The sequence below is a fragment of the Engystomops pustulosus genome, chromosome 6, assembly GCF_040894005.1.
Source record: "Engystomops pustulosus chromosome 6, aEngPut4.maternal, whole genome shotgun sequence".
NCBI lineage: Eukaryota > Metazoa > Chordata > Amphibia > Anura > Leptodactylidae > Engystomops > Engystomops pustulosus.
In genome coordinates, this window is record NC_092416.1 from 27,942,863 (window position 1) to 27,959,268 (window position 16,406).

General features: G+C 43.1%; 1 protein-coding gene and 1 long non-coding RNA gene across 5 annotated transcripts in view; one reads left to right on the top strand and one right to left on the bottom strand.

Annotated features, from left to right (window-relative positions):
- IGSF21 (immunoglobin superfamily member 21) overlaps window positions 1-16,406 on the bottom strand; it is a 430,456-nt gene that overhangs the window by 259,331 nt on the left and 154,719 nt on the right. The window lies entirely within an intron of this gene.
- Window positions 1,598-8,869, top strand: LOC140065623 (uncharacterized). Its single transcript, XR_011847988.1, has 2 exons — window positions 1,598-1,864; window positions 8,594-8,869. It is a non-coding gene; the product is annotated as an uncharacterized lncRNA (long non-coding RNA).

The window sequence follows — 16,406 nt, forward strand, 5'->3', positions numbered from 1 at the left end:
ATCTAGAGAGGTTGCCCTATAAGTGCTTGTACTCATGTTTTTTCTACTCTATTTGACTTCATTACCTTGCACTCCAATACAACTATAACATTTAGTACCTTGTACTCCTATACACCTATAACCTTCATTACCGTGTACTCCTATACACCTATAACCTTCAGTACCTTGTACTCCAATACACCTATTTTCTTTAGTACCTTGTACTCCAATACACCTATATTCTTTAGTACCTTGTACTCCTATACACCTATAACCTTCATTACCTTGTACTCCTATACACCTATAACCTTCAGTACCTTGTACTCCAATACACCTATTTTCTTTAGTACCTTGTACTCCAATACACCTATATTCTTTAGTACCTTATACTCCTATACACCTATAACCTTCAGTACCTTGTACTCCTATACACCTATATTCTTTAGTACCTTGTACTCCTATACACCTATAACCTTTAGTACCTTGTACTCCTATACACCTATAACCTTCAGTACCTTGTACTCCTATACACCTATATTCTTTAGTACCTTGCACTCCTATACACCTATAACCTTCAGTACCTTGTACTCCTATACACCTATAACCTTCAGTACCTTGTACTCCTATACACCTATAACCTTCAGTACCTTGTACTCCTATACACCTATAACCTTCAGTACCTTGTACTCCTATACACCTATAACCTTCAGTACCTTGTACTCCTATCCTTCGATTATCTTCTTTACCTTTTACCCCTACCCACCGATAACCTTCTTTACCTTGTACTCTTATCCACTTATAACATTTAGTACCTTGTACTCCTATCCACCTATATAATCCATTACTTTGTACACTTATCCACCTATAACCTTTATTACCTTCTACTCTTATCCACCTATAACTTCTAGTAACTTCCACTCCTATCCACCTATAAAATTCATTACCTTGTACTCCTATCCACCCATAACCTTTATTACCTTGTGCTCCTATCCACCTATAACCTTCATTACCTTGTATTCCTATCCACCCATTGCCTCTATTGCCTTATGCTCCTATCCATCTGTAACCTTTATTACCTTGTGCTCCTATACACCTATAACCTTCATTACTTTCTACTCCTATACACCTAAAACCTTGTACTCCTTTCCACCTATAACCTTCATTACCTAAATTACCTTTTATGAACTAACCATGACTTTCTCGACGCTAGTGCTAGAAGTAGTACACAATACTCTATATGTACTCTAGGGGCTCCTCAGGTGGGTAGTGATAGGGGTTGCGGGGGTAGCAGTTATACATGAGTTCAGGTGCATACTATGTGGAAAGATAGTGATGTAATAAATGCTGCATGGTAGGTCGGACGCGCTGATATTGCTCTGGGACGCAGGAGCTCTGCCGCGGCTGTAGCAATGTTATAACTTCTCTTTCCCGTCTAGCTATTCCATGTAACAGATCTTTATCATAATTGAGTCCATTGGCTACATGTGGCCACCGTGGCCTTTTCCCCTCCCGTTGGGTGGCTTCCTACAGGCACTCTGCTCCCATGCTTGGCATCTCCGGTCACCGCTGATAACCAGGTAAAACAGCGACCTTTACTCCCAGGAATTCTCCACGGCGGAAAGGGCTTAAGAAGAAGTCGCCATGGTAACCCCTCTCCCGGCCGGAGGATGCGATGGATGATGTTATAGTGTGCAGTCTGCATTGTGTGCAGTCAGCGGAGCAGATGTCCCCAGAGCTGCAAATGGAAAGCGCAGAGTCTAAGCCACCTCAGAGGAGGGGGAGGCAAGACCCAGGCCCAGACAGCTTAAGGTGGCAGGACCAAAATGTCAAAGAGCCAATGACAGCTGAGGACATCCAGGACTTACAGGTGAACTACCACAGACAGGTAACATTTATATAATACAGGAAGTAACTCAGGATCAGTACAGGATAAGTAATGTCATGTATGTACACAGTGACTGCACCAGCAGCAGAATAGTGAGTGCAGCTCTGGGGTATAATACAGGATGTAACTCAGGATCAGTACAGGATAAGTAATGTCATGTATGTACACAGTGACTGCACCAGCAGCAGAATAGTGAGTGCAGCTCTGGAGTATAATACAGGATGTAACTCAGGATCAGTACAGGATAAGTAATGTCATGTATGTACACAGTGACTGCACCAGCAGCAGAATAGTGAGTGCAGCTCTGGAGTATAATGCAGGATGTAACTCAGGATCAGTACAGGATAAGTAATGTCATGTATGTACACAGTGACTGCACCAGCAGCAGAATAGTGAGTGCAGCTCTGGAGTATAATACAGGATGTAACTCAGGATCAGTACAGGATAAGTAATGTCATGTATGTACACAGTGACTGCACCAGCAGCAGAATAGTGAGTGTAGCTCTGGGGTATAATACAGGATGTAACTCAGGATCAGTACAGGATAAGTAATGTCATGTATGTACACAGTGACTGCACCAGCAGAATAGTGAGTGCAGCTCTGGAGTATAATACAGGATGTAACTCAGGATCAGTACAGGATAAGTAATGTCATGTATGTACACAGTGACTGCACCAGCAGCAGAATAGTGAGTGCAGCTCTGGAGTATAATACAGGATGTAACTCAGGATCAGTACAGGATAAGTAATGTCATGTATATACACAGTGACTGCACCAGCAGCAGAATAGCGAGTGCAGCTCTGGAGTGTAATACAGGATGTAACTCAGGATCAGTACAGGATAAGTAATGTCATGTATGTACACAGTGACAGCACCAGCAGCAGAATAGCGAGTGCAGCTCTGGAGTATAATACAGGATGTAACTCCGGATCAGTACAGGATAAGTAATGTCATGTATGTACACAGTGACTGCACCAGCAGAATAGTGAGTGCAGCTCTGGGGTATAATACAGGATGTAACTCAGGATCAGTACAGGATAAGTAATGTCATGTATGTACACAGTGACTGCACCAGCAGCAGAATAGTGAGTGCAGCTCTGAGGTATAATACAGGATGTAACTCAGGGCAGTACAGGATAAGTAATGTCATGTATGTACACAGTGACTGCACCAGCAGAATAGTGAGTGCAGCTCTGGACTATAATACAGGATGTAACTCAGGATTAGTACAGGATAAGTAATGTCATGTATGTACACAGTGACTGCACCAGCAGCAGAATAGTGAGTGCAGCTCTGGAGTATAATACTGGATGTAACTCAGGATCAGTACAGGATAAGTAATGTCATGTATGTACACAGTGACTGCACCAGCAGCAGAATAGTGAGTGCAGCTCTGGAGTATAATACTGGATGTAACTCAGGATTAGTACAGGATAAGTAATGTCATGTATGTACACAGTGACTGCACCAGCAGCAGAATAGTGAGTACAGCTCTGGGGTATAATACAGGATGTAACTCAGGATCAGTACAGGATAAGTAATGTCATGTATGTACACAGTGACTGCACCAGCAGCAGAATAGTGAGTGCAGCTCTGGGGTATAATACAGGATGTAACTCAGGGCAGTACAGGATAAGTAATGTCATGTATGTACACAGTGACTGCACCAGCAGCAGAATAGTGAGTGCAGCTCTGGGGTATAATACAGGATGTAACAACATAACTATAAATAATGAAATGCTTTTCCATAGCTGAGCCTTTTCGGAATGATATGTTATACACTGTTCGGCACCAGTGTTTCCTCCTGACACAATTCTGCATTCTGTCCCTGAGTTTGTTCTGTGAGGTTTTTCCTGAAAAATGAGATTTTGCTGGCTTTATGATTTCCCTTAATTTCCCTACAGCAGATAAACCTGTAATATTCTTGCCATCAAATGCACATATTTTACAGATAATCATTGCTGAGACAATCAAGTTCAGCGCCTTCGGTGCAAATCTAGAGGGGGCAATGGGATCGCATTCTGAGACAGCAATGTCACTATTCTTCATTCAATTTGTGAAAGCACCGGTGGTATGCTCCATTTAATTTGCTAAAGTGATGTTACTACGCCTCACTGCCTACGCTGGTGCAAAAGTGACATCAAATTGTTAATGTGACATTGTGGCACTCCATTCCATTTATTAATGCGATGCAGAGCCGTTCTCTGGGAGACGACTGTACGGGGCGCTGGAGGGGAGGCCCTGCTGATGGGACCCCAATGTTACACAGATTAATACACATCCCAGCCATAGAGCAGGACAACATCACTGTACACAGGAGCCCGGACATGAGATCTTCACCTTCATTGCAATTATTGAAGAATCGATTTGAAAATTCCCCAATTTTTTTTCTATTGTTTAAATTCTGGCCATTATTGTTACCTTGAATTCCTTAAATATACATTATCCATAATAAACTTATATACAATGGGGCACATTTACTTACCCGGTCCAGTCGCAATCCAGCGGCGGGTTCTCCAACGCTGATTCGGGTTCTGCCGGGATTCACTAAGGTCCGTGCGCCGATATTCACCAGGTGTCGCTGCTGCGCCGAGGTCCGCCGGAGTTCACCGGCTTTTTTCTGGTGCATGTGAGTGCTTGATCTTGCGACACAAATGGCTTTTTAAATTCTGCGTTTTTTCTGAATCCTTCGGGTTGTCCGGTGGCCACGCCCCCGATTTCTGTCGCGCGAAAGTCGGCGCGATTGCGCCAAAAATCGATCGCGTGCGCCACAATCCCGTGAAATACAGCGCAAAGCGGAAATATTCGGGAAAAACCCGACGGATTCGCGGCTGCGGACCCTTAGTAAATGTGCCCCAATGTATCAACAGGGTTAAATAATATACAGGTTATAGAACACTTTTAACACTTTAAACGCTGCAAATACTACTTACATGTATATCTTCTACTCCAATCACAGGTAGAACTGTAGTCATTCAAAATGGCATTTCTTGCTAAACTTACAGGCTGCGTGATCTCACTCCTCACTTGCTGTTACCCCGAATGGTAAATAGGGGTATGTAAAATGTAGGGGTAAATACTAACTAGCCCAACAGTGCCTAACAGTGTATGGGGCAATCATAGACCAGGAGGCAAGTAAGTTGCCTCTGGCATGCGTCAAACACTCACACCAATCTGGGCTGAGCAGACGTAGCAAGAAGGGGGGTGGGATCAATAGATCTAATGGCTGTAAGGTTACCCCTGGGGTACTGCTAGCTGGTAACCGTCTTGGGCTGTGATGGTAAGTGGCTAGCCAGGGACACACAAAGAGACAGTACGGTCCAACTCACAGTCTGTTTATTGTCCAACAGTGGTAACAGCAGGATGGAGATCATCTCTAGTGGCAGGCAAGGCTGGTGGCAGAATACCGCTTTTGATGCTTCAGATGGAACTCTCTGCTTTAGCCCTGCAGCAACAGTTTACAGGCGGGGTTTTTTCTCTGTTGCCTCCTTGACTTTGCTAGGTCACATATCAATAACTCCACTCTCACCAATACTAGAACCAAAATGCTCTGAGATGACACCAGAATCACCTGGAAAGTTCTGGGCTGCCAGCCAATTGGATAGACTGCTTACCACCAGTTGACATAAACAGTAAACACAGAAAATGAATATTAAAGTATTTAAGTAAGCAAACATTGCACATTAAGTACTTGTAATGGCCAGTAGATGGCAGTGAATTTACACATAAGCTCACAGGACTCACAGTACAGAGATGGCCACCACCACAGACAACTGGGCGTAGAATTAGTAATGACCCCTAATTCACGTGATTTCATATGCATGCTCAGATGTGAGCTGAGCTGCAGTAACACAGTCACAACACTACATAGAGAACAAAGCTGTACTTCCAGCTCTTTTGTCTGTGTTGATTTCTATGCCAGAGGCAACCAAAATCAGTTGATCAATGGTGGTCCTGATATTGACAACGTATCCTAAGATAAATTAGCTAGGAAATTCCTTCAATGGTATGTGTATCAGTGCCTTAGGACTTTGCGTGATGTTATTTGAATTGTGGTTGCAGCTCTGTATGTGACTGGAGGATAACGCAAGATGTAACTTCTGGAAGGACATTTGGTTCAGAGACATGGAGATATTTTGAACGTAATCTAACCGGTGGCCTCAAAAATAAAAGATGGGGACACAGTCCGTCTGCATGTTCTTGTTACCTATCAAAAATGTACACTTGTCTGGCAAGCAGAGGAGATTTTAGAGCCGTCCTTATAAAAAGACCAGTACAGCTCAGAAGAAAAAAATCCCTGAAGCAATCTAAGAACAAGGAATATGACAAGGCGAAGAGATAAAAGACCGGATCCCTCAGTGGAAGGCGTATTCTCGCCGACGGTAAATCAGTTTTATAACAAACGCAGCACCCAGCACGATGTCGACGGGACAGGATTGTGACAGGATGAAAATAACAAGTGTTGTGTACTACTTAGCACCCAGGACTAATTAACGTAATAATCGCGTAACAGATGTTGACAAAAAAAATCTACGAATTGCAAATCCGAATACTTAGTGTCACTGATGACAGGTAGGAAAAAGAACAAACAAGGTACAATGTATCATCCAGGAGTGACAGAAAGTAAACAATGTGATTCTGGAGCTCAACTCTACCACAACGTTTCCAACAACATGAGCCTGGATATGCTTCCCACACACCCAACTCCCCGCTATACACCTGGTCCACGACTGAATGGTTAGGACCCCCCTAACAAATTAGATATTCACCTTTCCCTGTTTCCCCACAGCAGACTTCTTCGCTTCCATGGCACTGAAGCTTGTGGAGGCTCCATGATGTCACAGCTTGCCTGTCGGCTACAGAGCCATACACATCCATGGTAGAGAAGAGACAGGGGAGTCACTGGCAGAGCTGTACTAGGCTGGTAAGTCCAAGCAGCTGTCATGGATGTCCCTGCAATCCATGCCTCGCATTGCAGGCACACCCGTACCCCTCTCCATGGCAGCGCTCAGCCGCCCCCCGACCCGCACTCACCTCTCCACGCTTCTGCAACCGTCCCGGCTAGGCCGCGTGCCCGTCCCCTCTCTCTAGGCCTCATGGACGCCGGCAATCAAAGATTTAAATGGCCAGCACACCTCTGATTGGCACTGGCACTTCCGGCTTTCCCATAAAGACCAGCAACTCCCATCACTCTCCACCCGGTCTTTGCCCTCACTAGTCTTAGATAAGCTTCCTACGTTCCTAGCTGTTGTACCCTTTCCTGCCTTGCCTGAATTCCTTTTGTGACCTGTGACCTTGCACCTCTTCCGCCAGGCCTATCTACATGCCGGTTCCTGACCTTGAGCCTGAATGCTGATTCTGTACCTTGGCTGCCACCGCGGGCTAGCCGCACCTGTGGAACGACCTGGTGGCACTTAGATTCCGGTCTCAGGTGTTAGCAGGTACCACCTCCCAGGAACCCTGACAGCAGCTTTGTACACTCAACAACACCCAACAATCACATGACTACTGGGTCCAAGAGCGGCAGCAACAAGACTGCAGATATCAAAAGATGGTGGCGTGACCATATAAAATAAATCACAGAGAACCCCTTTAACATTAAGATTTGGTGTTTACATGTGGAAAGTCGGCATAAATAGCAATGCTAAGGACTTTTTCACAATTGATATAAACTTAGATGCAAGGGCTCAAATCTGATGAAACCAAGAAGGAGAACTGACAAGAGGATAAAATACATTGTTGGGGGTCTTGTGTCTGGAAACCAAATTCCGGCTACCTTTCTGCTTTGTGAAGATAAGGTAACAGAAAACAGGTAAGTCTCATGTACCAGAACAAATATAAAGGGTGAGAATAATCTTCACCAATCTAAGTGTATAACTATAGACCTATATAAATACCTAATATGAGGACTTTCCGCGTGGTCTAGGACTGAGCCTCATGCAGCCATTGATTCCCTATAGTCTGCCGTGTCGGGGCTGTTGTGCGGCCTTTTCACTTTCCGGCGGAACAAAAGATAAACAAGTAAAGAAGTAAAGCCTTTGTTTGCTCTTTCTTTGCGAACTGCAGAGTTTTTCCTACAGAATCGCTGCTCCTGGAGAATAAAAGCTGCACAATTAGCAGGACCCTGGGCTCTAACATGTCTATAAATAAATTGAATTCTCCCTGCCAGTTATTCCTCTTGTAAGTCTGCTTACAGCTACAGAGAAACTCAGGTCTCAAGAGAAGTGGAGGCCAAGGAGGAGAAGAAAACAAAAAGCACATTGTACAGGGTTTATATGAAAGCAATGGTAATGCCAAGTATCAAGCCGGGGCATGGGTACAGGCTTCACTGCTGCGGGGAGGGCACATCCACGTCATCCATCAGGACAAAGGATACATGAGGATTAATGTGACAACTATGTTTGTCTGGCAAATGTGTTCTTAGTAGCACATCAGAGTATATACTGCAGTGGGCAGTAGTGGGCACTGAAGAGGGATGAAATCTATGAAGATTTCAAGCTGCATTCAACATATTTATTACAGTACCACATACACCCACTAGGCTTCTACTCTACAATACAGTGGTATAGCCCACGGGTAATAATTGTTCCGTAACATCTGTGCCCACTCGGGCTTCAGCATTATCCTTTTCCCCTGAAGTACGGCAGAAGATGTGCTGCTGACTGCATTATGTACTTAGTTTGCATATTTTCCTGAACCAGTCTGAACTGTGCCTTATTCCACTCCAGGTTGCGCTGATTGATTTCCACCAGATCCATCTGTCTCCTGTTGAATTTGTTCTGGACTGCAGACAGTTAAGATAGCTGTGATGGACAGATGCCTCCTCCAATCACTCTCTGGATAGAACTCTAATATCACAATGAGATTTGTATTCCCACTTTTCAGTGCTTGCTATAAGACTCCTTTGGGGCCAGCTATAGTTTGCTGGATTTCTGACCTATTGCCTGTCTTCTGACTATCCATTTGTCTCTTGATTCTGCACTAAATTGTTCTCTTGGTGTTGACTTGTTTCCTTGTGACTATTCGTTTGTGTTTGTTTGTACTGTTTTTGTCAAAGAGAACATTGACCAGTTGTTGCTTACTATTTAGGGTGGGAGGTGCAATTAGGTAGGGACAGCTGTAGGGGTACTAGCTTAAGGCTCAATGACCATGTTCTACCTTTCTATATTTGTCAGTCTACTAACAGCAGCATTATAGGTACCCTACCTTACAAGTAGCCATATTTATTAGACTTGGGTTGCCAAGTCTGTCAATTACGTGAACCATGTAATGTATATGAAAGGCAGTCAATGAGGAGCGAACAGAGGTGTTTAACAGCAGCTTACTCCCTTGTCCTTACGGATAGGGGTAGGTTTACATAAAAATTCTTGGGGCTGCAGAGATTAGGGAAGCCCCACACATTGAGAAGCATCAGTCAACCAACAAGATCAACTACAAAGGTCTACAAGATGGAAAACTGAAACAATGTAATCAGAGGATCTGCCCTCTGACAGGCTGCAAATAGACACATTAAAAACTTTTTCTTATTCTAAATTATCTCAAACTGAAACAAAATGAATCCCAGCTGAAATCTGCAGCACAGAGAAAAATAACCCGCAGTATTAAAGCCGCAAGGATGTGGGATTGAGAGATTAGAGCTGCAGAGGCTGCAAGAGGATTATTCGGGGGAAGCGCGAGCGAGAGATTACGGCTGAAGGAAAAAAAAAATGATTTTATCTAAATTGCCAAGAAAAAGGAAGTGAGTCCCCGGTTTGGATGCTGGCGACGCTGGCACCGGGGGATTCTGGGTAAATAATTCAGGGCGCACAAATAAAGACATTTCTGTAATCCATGTTGTGTATCATTAAAATTTCATTTTGGACATAACAGAAGCATTACCGGCAGCGGGGCCGGCGCTTTATACAGCGTAATATGCTCTTATTTATCGGGGACAATCCCCGCATTGTGCCGCGCTCCAGGACTGGCTATTGTGCCGTATAATGGAGGCGCATCCAAATAATGGATCGGACTAGGATGTAAATGACTTGCAGGATGGCGACCTAGTTCAAATAATTAATTGGATTACATTTTCTATATATTTTTTTTTTAAAGTCACAGATTCAGCCTTGTGCTGCTAGTAATCCAATATTAACTTAGTACTTAGGAATAAGAACCTTATCTCAAAATGCACAGAAAGGAAGTATGTGCCATATTGACTGGTATAGTCCCCCATCCTATAAACTGCAGTGATGAACAGACTAAGGATCCAGGCTCTGTTCCCCCAGTGAAGGGATACCAGACACCCCGATCCAGTGTCAGACTGGAGTCCTAAAATAAATCCCCTCGTAAGTGGCTTTAACCGGAGATTACTTCATGGCCATCCAGGGACCAGTATCAGGTTAAGACCAGGGCCCATCGGAGGATCCCCTGATGCTCTGGTGGGCCAGTCCAACACCTTCCCTATCCCAGAATGGATGCATCCCGTCTCTAATGTATGAACATGCCATATGTGACATTAGTTGGTGCCTAAAAGTGGAGATCAACACTAAATCACAAATACAAGGTTCTGTGACATCAAGTTATATACAATATATCCTAAACTTACAATATTCATTTAGAATGCATTTCAGACAACACAAGATAAAGTCACTTCAGCCCATAGATCCATAGATCCAAAGTATGAAAATGAGAGATGAGCAGCCTGTTAAGAGACAGGGAAGGGATTTCGGACTACCCGAGGCTCCAATAGACAATGCAGCCAGGTCATTTTATGTATACATACACTTAGCAGCACAGCGGCAGTGTAAAGCATGGTGCACAGAGCCTTAACTGTATCATAGCTTTAGGGACAGATAGTAGATTGCAGACTACCTCATACTCCGACAAACAATGGAGCTAAACTCTAATTATCGATTTTACGCTCATGGATTAGAATTATAAGTGTGAGATAACCAGCCTGAGACATAGGGCAGGGATTTTAGTTAACTTTACCATGAATGATCTTTAGATTGGCTGCCATTGCAGCCAAGGTGTAGTCAGTGATTGCAGTTATGGCTTTAAAGGGCATCTACCACCAGTATGAAGGATTGTAAACCAAGCATACTGACATACTGGTGTGTGCCTCCTCTGACTGGTTCTGCTCTTCTTTAAGCTTTTCATATCCTGGCTTAATGGCGCCTGGTGCCCCTCTGGCTCATTTGCATAATGTGTAAAACTTTTTTTTTTTTTTTTGTGAAAAAGAAGCTAAAAGAAGAGTGGATCCCGCCACTTTATCCTCTTAGCAGCAGCTAAAGATACATCATTCACCCATAGACAATGCAGCGAAATTACTGTCACTGATCAGAGCCATACAGAGCCTGGCACTGGTATGATAACCAGCCAGTTGGGGACAAGTACCTTAGTTCAGTTTTTATTTTTGGTATAATTGAGACTTTTTGGTAGGTCTTTATTGCATCTTCTGTATGTCCATGTCTTTTATTTTTCTTGTGTTACATGTTTAGTCTTTTCTGTCCTGGGAGGTGCTACTTTTGGTGTTCACTTGAGACTTTTCGTTGCAAATATCTCAAATTCACATGGACACAAGCCACGTGAAGGGAGGTTATGTACAGGAGTGGACACCAGCCACGTGAGGGGAGGTTATGTACAGGAGTGGACACCAGCCACGTGAGGGGAGGTTATGTACAGGAGTGGACACCAGCCACGTGAGGGGAGTTTATGTACAGGAGTGGACACCAGCCACGTGAGGGGAGGTTATGTACAGGAGTAGACACCAGCCACGTGAGGGGAGGTTATGTACAGGAGTAGACACAAACCACATGAGGGGAGGTTATGTACAGGAGTGGACACCAGCCACGTGAGGGGAGGTTATGTACAGGAGTAGACACCAGCCACGTGAGGGGAGGTTATGTACAGGAGTGGACACCAGCCATGTGAGGGGAGGTTATGTACAAGAGTGGACACCAGCCACGCGAGGGGAGGTTATGTACAGGAGTGGACACCAGCCACGCGAGGGGAGGTTATGTACAGGAGTGGACACCAGCCACGTGAAGGGAGGTAATGTACAGGAGTGGACACCAGCCACGTGAGAGGAGGTTATGTACAGGAGTGGACACCAGCCACGTGAGAGGAGGTCATGTACAGGAGTGGACACCAGCCACGTGAGGGGAGGTTATGTACAGGAGTGGACACCAGCCACGTGAGGGGAGGTTATGTACAGGAGTGGACACCAGCCACGTGAGGGGAGGTTATGTACAGGAGTGGACACCAGCCACGTGAGGGGAGGTTATGTACAGGAGTTGACACAAACCACATGAGGGGAGGTTATGTACAGGAGTGGACACCAGCCACGTGAGGGGAGGTTATGTACAGGAGTTGACACAAACCACATGAGGGGAGGTTATGTACAGGAGTGGAGAAGTACTCAAAATTTTAAGATAAGCATTACGTGGTTTGCAATTTTAAGCACTCGAGCCAGACCCCAGGGAGATGACGACATATGAGGGTGCGGTCACACGTGGCATTTGTGATGCATTTTTAAACGCACTGCGGGAACAAATGTGTCTTATATTTTGCCATGAATGTGGCTGCTTTGAGAGCGTTTTACTACATTGTGTTTTTCTACATTGCATTTCTGCGATGCATAAAAAAATGCCGCACCCTGAAAATGACTAAACCTGGAAATGACATAAACACTACAGAAGAAACAATTGAAACAAGCTGAATTTAGAAGTGACCAATAAATTTCAATAAACTGTAAATGCAAAAAAAAATTTAATCAAAGGGAACCTGTCACCACATTTTCACATAAACAGCTACTGGCAGGTTCCCATAGAGCCTTATTAACTAGCTGACACCCTTCTTTTAGCTAAAAAGCCATAAATCATCTTTATAAACTTGCCTTGCACACAGCCAAATCTAGAGGGTGTTGAGGGGACATGGCCTCCTCAGACTGATATCATCACAGGTCCTTTTGCTTCCTATCATTAGCAAACTGTACCCCATGTATGTATCTGATCACATGAACTCACAGCAGCCTCCATGGAGGATGGAGAGTAGTAGAAGTCATGCAAACATGCTGTGATTACATATTATCATATATATATATATATATATATATATATATATATATATATATGGGGTACAGTTTGCTAATGTTAGGAGGCTAAAGTATCTGAGACAATGTCACCCTGGTAACATGACATTACTAGCTAAATGCCAAGAAGAAGGTGCACAAAGAGGGCCCTCCCCACCTCCACACCCTCTAAATTTGGCTGTTTATAAGGCAAGATGATTTATAGGGATGTGAGATAAACAATTTTTAACTAAAAGAAGGGTTTCACTTAGTTAATAGGGCTTTATGGGAACCTGAAACTGGCTGTATAAGTGAAAATATGGTGACAGATTACCTTTAAAGAAAAAATGTAACCCAAACTTTCACTGCTTAGCGGGTTTTATTTTGCAACATTTTAAACATTTAAAGCATGTGAACTAATTACAATTTACATGTTAAAACCTGGTGCAAATTTGGTGCAGATTTGTGTCTTAAAAGTTGCAAAAAATAAAGCACAAAATTATAAATAAGGCAAAGGTCGCACAGAACATCTGGAAAATAAAGATACATAATGCATATTACACAAAATACAGACCAAGGTGTACTTGAGAAACAACAGCAAAAGTCACAGTAAACAGTCGCAAAACAACGGAAACTGCAAAAATTAAAGGAAAAAAGCAGCAGAAATAAAGATAAATGTCCCCCGGTAAGTATCACACACATAGATGGCAGCGAGACATTTGCATCCGCTACATTAGAGTGAATTATTTGTGCCATGTTCCCATCCTCCGCCATCACCGTTATACCTTACAGTAAAGATGATACAATAGATGAGAGTAAAATGAAAACATCTGTCGTTCCTGGGATCTTCCTGTATGTAGTTAAGCAGAAGGATTTGGATAGGACGATACATAATTAGCACCAGCGGTCGCTCTATAAGCCTCCTGCCCGCTACACTACATTATAAGATAAATGTCTCTTTAGCAAACAAATCCCATATACACCGGCAATAATGTTTCAGCAGTGTAAAATGATTGCTGCCATTGTGGCAGATCTCCAGCGCAAGAAATCTGTCAGCAATCAGAAGTATTGCCGTACAATCCCAGGACAGACGCAGGACAGGCTCCTTTCTAGATCAGTTCTTTATGGAAACTACAAATTTTGTGCAAAATAATGCAACGTAGGGGCTTATTTACGTGTGCCGCACTTTTTGGGAACTCCTCAGGACGGGTAAGTAAATGTGCCCCATAGTGTCAGATTTCAACTTTGTATTCATCCCCACTGTGAAAATCCATGCTTTCTGGCAGTGAATGGAAATATTCTGATTTGTATCCAGTTATTAAATGACCTGATACTCCACACAGATTAGAACTTGTTACATTGTATCAGTCTTGAAAACCACCTAAAAAGGGGTTGTCCACTTTCAGCAAATAATTGATATTATTTGTGTGGTGAAAAGTTTTATGATTTTCCAATATACTTTCTGTATCAATTGCTCCATTTTCCAGATCTCTGCTTGCTGTCCTCGTATAAGAAGTTTCTATGTTTACTTCCCAGGGGATAGAAATCTGTTCATGGTCACACAGGTGCATGAGCCGTTATTATCACAGAGCTGTGTGATAATAGTAACAGCTCGTCCACCTGTGTGACATCACATGACCAGGGACAGATTTCTATCCACTGGAAGTAAACATAGAAGCTTTCTTTAGGAGAAATGCAAGCAGAGATCTAGTATACCACAAGGAATTGATACGGGAAGTATTTTAGAAAACTGTATAACTTTTCATTACACAAATAATATCAGTTATTTTGCTTAAAGTGGACAACCCCTTTAAGGTAAACAAATCAGCCAAAAACATGACCTGCCTTGAAAGTTAACAGCATGCAAAACTGTGTAAGATTATTGATCCAGCAGTGTTATTAACCACAGTATTGTGTATGTTGTAAGAAGCAGCAGGACTGTGAGAAATGGATTTATATTCCAGAATTGTAGCACTGGGGCCATGTCCTCACACTGCTGTGCTCTGTGCAATATCCTGCTCTACAACCTCTCCCCTATGCTCTGAGTGAGTCTATGTGAGATTACCAAACATCTGTCTGAGTACTACAGAAGACACTAAGAGCAGATAGGTGGGGGGCTGTGGAGTAAATCATACACCTTGGATTGTAGTGGTGCAGTTTGTCAATTTGAAATAATTGATACAAATCCATTGGTTTTTCACTTCCCTGATTGTCTAATCTTTAGTATTAGTAGAAAACAGGAAGAAGCTAATTAGGATGCAAATATTATTTTCTACAGCAAAAAATAAAATTCAGTGCAGAATGTAATATAAAAGCAAAATAAAAGTATAATACAGGCAGTCCCCGGCTTATGCAGAGGATATGTTCTGTAGGTTTGTACTTAAGTTGAATTTCTATGTAATATGTAAGTCGGAACTGTATGGTTTATAATTGTAGCTGGAGGCAATTTTTTTTGGTCTCTGTGACAATTGGATTTAAAAATGTTGGACTGTCATAAGAACCAGGATTTATAATGAAGATTCATTGCGGACACTTCTGATAACTGTTACAGCTGATTATTGTAGCCGAAGGCTAAAGTACAGGAAATTACCAACATCCAGAGGTCCGTTTGTAACTAGGGGTCATGTGTAAGTCGGGTGTTCTTAAGTAGGGGACCGCCTGTATACACAAGGGGAGCGGGTATGCCTCAAGCTCACACTTCAAAATTTTACATTGAAATAGTCACAAACATTTGGGGCAAAATTTTGCATGATAAGTTTAGACAACCCTCCTGCTCTTTCCATACAGATCTGTGAAACATAAATGGACACTTGTATATAGATCTCTATTATCAATGACTGTACACAGATCTGCTCCTGGGCGGTACGGCTCATCAGGACAGGCAATAATTATATAAACAGCAATTGTCAGAAAGTCTAAACTACATTTCTTCAACATAAATGCAACAAATCCCCTCCAAAGCCCAAAGGACAAAGGAGTAAAGCCCGGAACATCTCTTTACCATCAGGAAATACTCAGAGGGAGGGAATAAGCTCTAACAGCATGAGAGATCAGTAGTGGGAAAGTGGGTTAATCTAATCTTACCAGAACCCACGCAGTACTGTGACCATGATGGTGGGCCGGCGCCATGACAGAGAGGAGGCACATAATAGTGCAAGTATCTATACATACTACCTGTACTACACACTGGCCATTACATAAAATAATGGCTCATAGAGTAGCAGACAAATACTGCACCAGCAGAATAGTGAGTGCAGCTCTGGGGTATAATACAGGATGTAACTCAGGATCAGTACAGGATAAGTAATGTCATGTATGTACACAGTGACGGCACCACCAGCAGAATAGTGACTGCAGCTCTGGGGTATAATACAGGATGTAACTCAGGATCAGTACAGGATAAGTAATGTCATGTATGTACACAGTGACTGCACCAGCAGCAGAATAGTGAGTACAGCTCTGGAGTATAATACAGGATGTAACTCAGGATC